The following is a 10,716-nucleotide window of genomic DNA, read 5'->3' on the forward strand; positions in this document are numbered from 1 at the left end:
TAGAGGAAAAGAGAGAGATCGACGCGATGCTGGTTCCTTATCGAACAATGTTGTATCTACGAAGAATTAGAAACAGTTTAAATGTAAACCTTTATTAATCCTTGTGTCATTTTGTTGAGCGTCAATATCTTCATTTTTAATTAATATTTTATTATTAACGAGATTATTATATCTCGTTGTTTAAGTATTTTTATGTAACTAACATGACGTTTTAATATTTCAGTATTTAAAAAGAACGTAATGTCGTGAAAACCTTGGTAACTACTGACTGTTTAACGAAATACCAAGTAAGCCAAGTTTTTGTTTAAAACACTCTAGAGCTGTGTAGCCAAAGTGGCAACAAACAACTGCCCAAGCAATGTGTAGTAGCTTTTGTCGGCAAAAATGTCGTGACAGCTGGAAGATTTCGAGTTAAGCCAAAAACTTTTGCTTCGAAGCAAAAATCTCTGTGATACCGAATCAACCCAACGTTTATCATCATCGCTTTGTCCAACACAATGTCGTGCTGAACGTTAACTACAGTCTGTAGGGGTTTACTTGTGCCCTGTGAATTTACGATTATCACGATCGGAACCTCGTAAGTCATAAATAATTAGACGAACGCATCATATATTGCGCTGCATTGTTTCTAATTAATTAGATATTACACCAGCTATCAGGGCATCATGTTGTCCCATGGGTCTCCAGTTGTGTTACTCGACTTATCTACCCTCTCGATCTACAGGGTGTTACAAAAATCTTTGCTGGTATTTTAGAATCGTGTTCTACAAATAAAAAGAAATCGAAATCGAAAACTTTCAGTGATTGATTTTATTTCGTTTTCATTTTCCGTATCCGCCCAACAGCAAAATGTTAAATATCTCTCAATATTTGTTCAAGAAACTCGGTAAATGTATTACTAACTCAAATAACGAACATGTAAAAAATATATTTTTATACATGTTAAAATATATGGAATATTTATGTAATTTCCATAAAATTGTATTTCCATAAAAACCAATAGGTCTGGTGAATTTACCAACCTTTGGACAATGGCAATGACAAATGGCTTTATTTGGACGTAATGTACAAAAGGACGTTTGTAAGTCAAGTTTTTGTTAAAAACACTCTAAGAGTTGTAGCCAAAGTGGCAGCAAACAGCTGCCCAAGCACGGTTACCTCTTATATTGATCGATTGGATATATTTTTAGTTTATGAATTCACGCAATCTTCTCTTTGAGGAGACTTTTTTTACTGGGAATAAAAATATGCGACAATTTTAAAAGGAACAAACACTACAAAATGATGACTAGAATCTGTATACTGGTGGATATTTTTGGAGACTAAAACAAATGTTCATTGATTACCACAACTGCATTGGGGGGGGGGGACTTTGTATACATACATTGTAGCCTACACGCTACAATTTGTTATGTAAGTGTTCTTTTGGCTGAAAACCACGGCAGTCCGTAAGTCTCTCTGTACTGTGTGCAATAATATTTTATGGAAATTTTCTAGAGACTTGAAACTTGGTGCGTAGGGCTTCTACATAGGGTTTTCGTGGCCCAAAGAAGAACTAAATTGGTTCTGGGGTCAAATGAGGCAGTCTATCATTCTGTCTGTACGATAACTATATCGTTACATTCTTTCGGCTCCTTTGAAGTTCCGTCGTGTCAGTTTATTTTTCTCTAAAATTTAATAACTGGTAAAGGAAATGTTTCCTACATTGTATGTAGGAAGGGAAAGGTGGGAAAGGTTTTTTTACATTAAACCATAGAACCGCCAATTTTGTCACTCTGTACATATCTTGCTCACTAACAGAATATTAAAAGAATGTTACATCGCATAGTCTACTTTTACTAATTCAGTAGCAGCATGGTAAAGTTGTAAACTGAACAAAAGGCAGGCTAATGCAGTTATGGTAAACTTCAGCTACAAACTGTCCCTCCCCGGCTAACGCCCTTCTCTGTTTCAGCTTTAATCCTTTTGTTTCACCAGTATGTGAGCCACACAACCTTTGTTAGCGGCTGTATTGTGGCAGCACTGCCGCTTGTTTATGAGGTGTATACACTCGTACTCACACGATATGTCGGCAGTACAGAAAAACAATCCCCTAGCAGAATGTTGAGATTGGAAGTTTTCATCCCCTAACATAATGTTAAGATTGAAAATTTTCATCCCCTAGCAAAATGTTAAAATTGGAAGTTTTCATCCCCTAGCATAATGTTGAGATTGGAAATTTTCATCCCCTAGCATAATGTTAAGATTGAAAATTTTCATCCCCTAGCAGAATGTTGAGATTGGAAGTTTTCATCCCCTAGCATAATTTTAAGATTGAAAATTTTCATCCCTTTGCAAAATGTTAAAATTGGAAGTTTTCATCCCCTAGCATAATGTTAAGATTGAAAATTTTCACCCCCTTGCAAAATGTTAAAATTTGAAGTTTTCATCCCCTAGCTGAATGTTGAGATTGGAAGTTTTCATCCCCTAGCAGAATGTTGAGATTGGAAATTTTCATCCACTAGCAGAATGTTGAGATTGGAAAATTTTCATCCCCTAGCATAATGTTAAGATTGAAAATTTTCATCCTCTTGCAGAATGTTAAGATTGGACATTTTCACGCCCTAGTAAAATGTTGAGATTGAAAATTATCATCCCTTAGCAGAATGTTGAGATTGCAATATTCTTACCCCCTAGCAGAATGTTGGGATTGCAACATTCTTAATCCCTATTGGAATGTTGGATTGAAACTTTTAATCCCCTAGCAGAATGTTGAGATTTGCAATATTCTCATTCCCTTGCAAAATGGTGAATAATAACAAACTTGATACAGAGAAAAATAACATTTTGTATAAACTTGTCTGACAATATACAATTACTTTCGAGATTTACTATGATTGTCGCCTATTTGAAGAAGCCTTTAAAATTGAAACACGTTGTCGCCTGAATGGATTTGCTTGTACGGGAAACTGAAAATTATTGAACTTTTCACTGCCGTATTGAAAGAAGTTGTGCGATATAAAAATGCGCTTATGACTTTTAATGACATATGGGGTTTTTACGACTTTTATATCGGTTTTATTAGCGGCCGTAACGTAGTTACGATGTCAAATCCCACGAAATGTGGCACAAAAGTAATCAAGAAACAATGCTTCCAAGACATTATGTTGGTTCTCTTTTGATGGGGTTGTATGAAAAAACTGTAATCTACTGGTAAACAAAGATAGCAGCGATTACAAATATGTACGCCACACCACGTGTCTAGAACAGACTTCGCAAAGAGGTTACTTGTAAATGTCCAAATTCATACCTCATGTCATTTTCAATATGTGCCGTGTAAGTATATAAAGACACAAATATAAAGACTGGCAACAATACTGAAACGAAATTTTTACATCCCCCGGGCAGAAACAATTTTTTCGCTAGCTTCCTGAGCGATATGCTTCAATGAAGCTCCACCAAATACCATGGTTAGACATCTACCATCATAGGAAAAAAGCTTGCTTATGTAGAAATTAAGTTTCATGCAAACTTTAAATTCTACAGATGAATTCACGTAATTAACACATCCACATAATTAATTGTGTTTGATAGCAGTGTTCGAATAAAAAGATTTCTTTACGCTAGGAAGGATACTGCAACGCTAGAGTATTGGTTACTGACTTGTTAAAATATTGTATAAAAATGTCACATGTTAAAATCTCATATGATCATACTCAGTTAGTTTACAAATTTATTTATTCTGTTATTTTCTCGTTCCTATCTTGGCCGCCAGACAAACACAAATGAAATTTTTCCAGCTTCTCGAGTAATAGGCTTCGATAACGCTCTTAAGATAACTATTAAACACTTGTTATTTTGAGTAAAATATATCATTAATAAAATCTTCTCACATTTTTAATTTAATTCACAATGAAGAAGTAAGATTAAGTTTGAAATGGAGTAACACTATGAAGAAACCCTTTACTTGCGCTATCTATGTTTTAAGGAACAGAACTAGCATTACCGAACAGATTTTCTGCCGCACAATCCAAATTTTCCGGAAATTCAAAGGACATACACAAATTTTGTGCAGATAAGATGTATAAAACCTGGTTCTACTACTGCTGCAGGGAATTCTAAAAATAAAATATTTGAATAAAAATAAAAAACATATATATTTTCAAAATGAACAGATGTTTTCCACTCAAACATCAATTCACCTTGTAGGGTTTCCAGCTATACCATCATTTCATTAGCTACTTCTATTGTTGACTTAACCATGTAATCCAGATTTATTTTGCCAGACATAAATGCTCGAATTACAATTTAAAAAATTCAAGTTTGTAGCTAACATGATTGTATCACATGATTGTGTTCTGTTTATTTACAAATTTATTTATTTAGCGATGTTATCGTTGCCATCATCGTTACCCATAAGGCCACAACCATACCTAAATGATTCTTGTAAAAGCTTTAGTTACGTCATATTTTACGAGCAAACTTCTGATCTAAAAACGTTCTGTAGGCGTGCTCTCTGGTGACAAATGAATGGACAGAAATTATAAAAACATAACACACTAACATTACACATTTTGTACTGAGTAAACTCTGACTATAATTACAAAAATATTTACATTTAACACTTTTACTAAAGAACGCCACAGGGACTAAAGCTTGGTATATACACCACACACAGCTACTGTAACCTTGGTAGCGAACATATAATATGTCATAGCTGTAATGGCAATGTTGTAGCGAATTCATCCAAATTTGGAGATATACTAGAAGATTCAATAATGCTAAATTGCAATAGATCGTACAAGATTACGTTAATATATACTCTTTGCTATTGTGGATTAACATTAATTTGTTCTAAACCAAATCCAAAAGTAACAAATTGTTAAACATTTATTTTGTCTCCCAGCGAACAACAACGAGCTTTGTGTCATCTACTGGAGAGGAACCACATCGCGACGTCTATTGTGTGGCGAAGTGGTTGATTAATTATTTCACTCAGGAAGCCTTGACTAAGGTACACACACGGTCAACAATAGAGTTAAGCTCAGCTGATACTTAATAACAGATGAGGTTGTTCTACAGTGTTGCCAACCAACTCCAGGTTATAAAGAAAAATACCGTACTCTATAAAATCACAGATAATCCTTTGCATGTATTGTACAGAATTTACATTATTGTTTGTATTTACTCCAAAATTGCACAACTGTTTACAATAACATTTTTTTCAATTTAAAAGAAAACCAACGAGTAGAAGGAATAAATTATTACAGTGAGATGGTAATTTTATATAGTTAGTGATGGTTACGCATAGTTAAGAACGATTCAGTAGCTTTATAACAAAGGAATTATGGATAAGATGACGTTGCATCTTTCTGCCTCTTGCTAGATGCAAAAATAGATGGATTTTTCGCACGTTTTATCGAGGTACAAAGTTAGATATAGTTTTTCTAAAACAGTGTAGTTTTAAAATAAATATTTGTATTTATTAGAGAAGATGTAAATTGTATCTGGTGAGTAAGATCGAGAAAGTATATTATTTTTCGAAGCAAATTAGTTTCGGGCTTCGTGTACAGGGGAAACGACTAGGACCACAATTAACTATGATGACTAGGGACGATGTTGCCACGATGTCAAAGGAGTCAGAGAACATTCGGCGTAGCTGTAAGGCCCTACTAGGGGGAGAATTTTAAATAAGTAAAAATGGATTAGGGAATCAACTTAGTTTCAAAGGTTGTAAAGTTTTGGATATGCTATTTCTTCTTGAGTTTGCTTGAATTTATCATGTTCATGTTGGTAAAGTTAAATCTCGGTGCCATTGAAATGCCGAGAAATAACCTTAGTTATTAAATTGTGTAATGAGGCAATATAATAAAGTGTGAGAACCTACACGTTTCCAATCATCCCCACAGAATGTATCACTAATACTATATATGGCGTCAACACACAAGAACAAAGCAGCAAATATTATTCGTGTAGTATAACAGTGGACGATATTTGTTATATCACAATGACAAGGAATCTCCGCTGCCCGGATTTGTCCTGGTGTTTGTTAATCCGCAATTGCGAGAAACGGCGGGCGCGATGCCCATTATAGCCAACTGTACAATCGCACGGATCATCGGGTTTACATAGTGGGAGCTATCCGGTGTACAACAATCGCTTAACAATCGAATAGGATTATGTATATGCATTGCTACACAACATAAACTGTATAAACAACTAAATATAATTAATTGTTTGTGGTTCTGAATCTAAGTAAACAAGACTGTACAATGAATAATTATTCTGAATTACATATTTTTTACATTTATATACTTTGAATTTCGGTTTAAAGTTGTATATATCTCAGATTGAACGTTTCATCCTTATTGCAGTGAACTTCTTCAGGCCGACTTTACCTTCTCCTTTGAAATCGCACTGTAATTCGCCAACACAAGTGTCATTTAAACTTAAATAATTAACAAGTAATTAATTTAAAATTTTAAAAACCTAGAAAATTCGTCGCCTTCAATACTTGGAACAGTTTAGGACAAATCTATTGGTTTACAGATTGTACCATTTTTCTTATTGGTAGAAAGAATAAAAAAAGGAGCACAGCACTTAAAACGTGAATATGTACCATATCTAGCAAAACACTGAAAATACTATTGTAAGAAGGGCCGGAAACACGATAGCACAAAGGATATCTCCGTATAATTAAGTCCTAAACTGAAGCTGAAGGTTTTGAGCGGGAAAAGACCACCGGAAGCATCAAAGCTTCACGACCGACTATTACACTTCCATACTCTGGCTTCCTTTTATCATTGATATCATGATAGCTAGACCACAATATTAGCCACCCCCTCATCAGTTCGGTTTATCTGAAGATTGGATATTAACGTGAAGCTACTAAGCTTTGGCGAAGTAAATATGTATTGGAAAAAGCCTTGTTTGTAAAGATTTTTTTCCAGTTTTTCTAATTAACATACTTCCACACAAAGAAAGGTAAGTTCACTGTTCGAACGTTTTTATAGAATAATTCAATATTGTACATTGTTAAAAAAAAATTGGAATAATAAAATATAAAAATAATTTTATTGTTAAAAAATAAATTGAATGAAATAAAAATAATAATGTATTTGCTTCAATAAAATCGGGCCTTTTCAAATCGGATCACTCAGCAAATTGTGGCAGACTGTTTACTAACAATATGATTTAAATAGCATAAATATTTAAGGGATATCCAAAAAATGCAGCCACTCCATTAAGAACTTTTAAATTTCATATTTAGCTTTTATTGCTAAATCTAGGTGTTGTTTCTATCCTAATACGCTTAGGAACAACAATACTATTTATAAACCAATAAATATATTATTTATTGGAGATAATATTGAAATATTATTCACATTCGACATGAATATCTCGTTTAACTAAATGATGCACTGCAGTCATTTGTTACATAATAGGATATATGAAACCAGATTCCAAGCGCAACACTGAGAAATGGTGAAATAATTCTCTCTCGGTCTTACATAAGCTCTTGTCTCGGAACTTCCTGTAAGAACCAGACCAGTACGAGTGTCTACCCAATTTATTTTTACACTTTTACTGAATATTGTAGCTTGTTCATTCGTGGGATGGTAGTTTCAATTTTTCTAGTTTGTAGCTTTTTCAAAGTTGTACCTGTGATGACGTATTCCAAGATTGGCGTGGATATAAGTTGTAACGGAAACAGGATTTTTCCGGACATTTGCCATCGTTCAGTGAAACAAGAAATCAGTAACACTACGTTTCGAGATCTGCAATCTGATGTCTTCTTCAGGTAAAGAACTAACCTAATACATAATTACAAACTAGGTTAAAATAAACAAATCATACCAAAGCGTTGTAGCGCGCCTAAATCAGGAATCACAACCACCATGTTGTTTGTCAACTTCACTAACTCAAAAAAAAATTATGGTTGCCTGTAAAGTCGGTTTTACGGGCGAAGATTTTACGTGACAACGTCTTTTTCTCGGTAGAATATTTATTGATATGAATATTATTAAATTGCACAATAGGAACAAGGAATTGAATGAAAATAAGAATTGCACAAATTTTAACTATAGAAATATATTTTGTTTACTAAAACATTGTACATAATTTGAAATAATTTAAAATTTGTTATTGTAAATGGTAAAGTTGAATAAAACATTTACTAAAATTGGAATTTGAAATTCTTGCTAAACACAGTTAAATTCTAACTCCGTGCGTGGTGATTGGTCGGTTTAGTTCGTTTGTTTGGTCGCACTGTTATGACAGGTTAGAGGTTATAATTTGTTATTTTAAATGTTTGACTAGCAATACGCGCTGTTTCTTCTCAATCGACTGAATTACGATTGATTGCAGAGTGATTTAAACTAATAATTTACTTAACACTATCAACATTTGTCAATAGTATGACATAACCTATAAACTCAGTTTCTCAACTTTTGTGTCAATCTAACAATTAATCAATCAATCATAGTTTACGATAATGAAATATCAGTGTACAATTATTTACCTTTATTGTTGTAGTTGTTGTAAATGACGAATCTAAGCACTCCACATTTTCACGAATAAACATAGTTATCTGCTTTATCCCGTGCGGCGGACTCACAGTTATCTGCTTTATCCCGTGCGGATCCCGTGCGGCGGACCCACTGGACGGGCATCGTAACGTTACCGGGCGTTACACTTTTTCATGAGTGACTCCGAGCCGCAACCTAATTTAAGACGTTGTCACGTCAAAACATGCACTTATAAAAACCTATACACAACACTAACTTCCTAACGACTCAGTCGTAGGTGGTCAGTAGACGAATGCAGACCTATTGTGGACCTGTATTCTGTAGTTCAGTTTTAATGATTAGTGCTGTGTATAGTTTTTTTATTAAGTGCATGTTTTTAGAGTTAGTGAAGTTGACAAACAACATGGTGGTTGTAATTCCTGACTTAGGCCTACCTTAGTTCCTCAGTGCTACCTTAGGCGTGCCACAACGGTTTGGTATGATTTGTTTATTTTAACCTAGTTTGTAATTATGTATTAGGTTAGTTATTTACCTGAAGAAGAGATCAGATTGCAGATCTCGAAACGTAGTGTTACTGATTTCTTGTTTCACTGAACGATGGCAAATGTCAGTTTCCTTCACAATCCTTCCATCATCAAAAATAAACTTCAAGTATAAATTGTAGTGATGTCCTCCTGACGTCACCACGTTGTCATGATTATATGTTGTCTCGATAAATGGCTAATACCATCGCAATTTTATTCTAGTCGGGGTTGTTGAATCTAGTTTTCCTTTTCTACGAGTTTGGTACTTCCAGTTGATTCCCTCTTCCTTTTTGCGACTACAGCTACAATGTCGAACCAAGAATGTTGAACACTCGTAAGTGACGTCTACGTTTAAGGAAAGTAGTAATGTATTGTGGTCATTGGAGTTCGTGAGGGTTTGCGAAGAGTGAAAAAGTGTGTTGTCATTCTGCAATTCGAGAGGCTTATCATGAAACGGATATTCAGATACATACTCGAGTACATACATATCGCTCGCGATCCAAACATCCTGGTGGCCAATTAGCCTTCATGTGCTGTAGAACACATGGTTTTCGGCCTCTTGGCTTCACAATTATTACGTCAATGACGGTCACAGCAAACAAGGTAATATAAAAACCCCTTAAGTAAACCGTATTTATTTATTTTGTTAATTATATAACTTTTATTTAATATGTTACAATCTATCGTATATTATCTAATGATATTGTAAAAAAAACGTACACATCAATCATATCATAACGTTTCGTTGAGGTTTAAGGCATTCGTAGTCTTCTCATACGATAAATATTCCTACTTATGGAAATAGCCTTCTTTTGTGGCCATAATTACTCTAAAGGACTTATCTATTCCATAAAATCAGACTGAAAGATTCTAAAGTTGTTTCCGGAAATTGGAAAATATTTCAATTTCTTAGGACTTAGGCAATAGTGTACCTATTAAACATTGCATTTGCTTATTTGTCACCAAATGGCGTGACATACAAATTCAAAAACGTCCCTTACGTATTCAATATTAATTGTATTAAAATCAATAACTACTCAAATAATTTCATAAAATATTTGCACAGCCATTTTATGCTACCTTAACATTTCACACTAAGATCGTGTAATAGAATCCTCCCCACTGGCTTGGCTGTTTGAATAAGCATCTTCTATAACCTAATTAAGTACACCACCAAGCCCTTAAACATTTTGGAAATTATCTCCTACCAGTTAAAAATCGGTACAGTCTCAAATTAAAAATTTTCAAGCAGTAGGTCGATTCAATCAATGAATGAACAAAAATCAATGACAATCAATTAAGTTTATTTTTGAAATGATGATGACTTCCAATCGTCATCTCTAACCGGAGGAAGGCTTGGGATGCTTATTTGAACTAGATTTTGTCTATGGCGCTCCTTTATGATTTGAGGTATACGCTAATCAATGAGAAACAGTAGTAAGTTGTTAATCAAACCCTTTGTGGCGGGACACAATTAGTGAATGCGGATAGTCAATAAAGGAGTTTCTGGAAGGACTGGAAATTCAGAACTACACAGAACCCAGAAATCAGGAAACTGAGCATAAGAATAAAAAAACTAAGAAGGTACAGCGACAAACAAAATATGGTGAACTTGGGTGATACGTACAGGATGGTTCCCAACTTTTTACATTTCTGTAACTCGGAAATAAATTTTTATTTCCTTA

The sequence above is a fragment of the Homalodisca vitripennis genome, chromosome 7 (assembly GCF_021130785.1).
Source record: "Homalodisca vitripennis isolate AUS2020 chromosome 7, UT_GWSS_2.1, whole genome shotgun sequence".
Lineage (NCBI taxonomy): Eukaryota > Metazoa > Arthropoda > Insecta > Hemiptera > Cicadellidae > Homalodisca > Homalodisca vitripennis.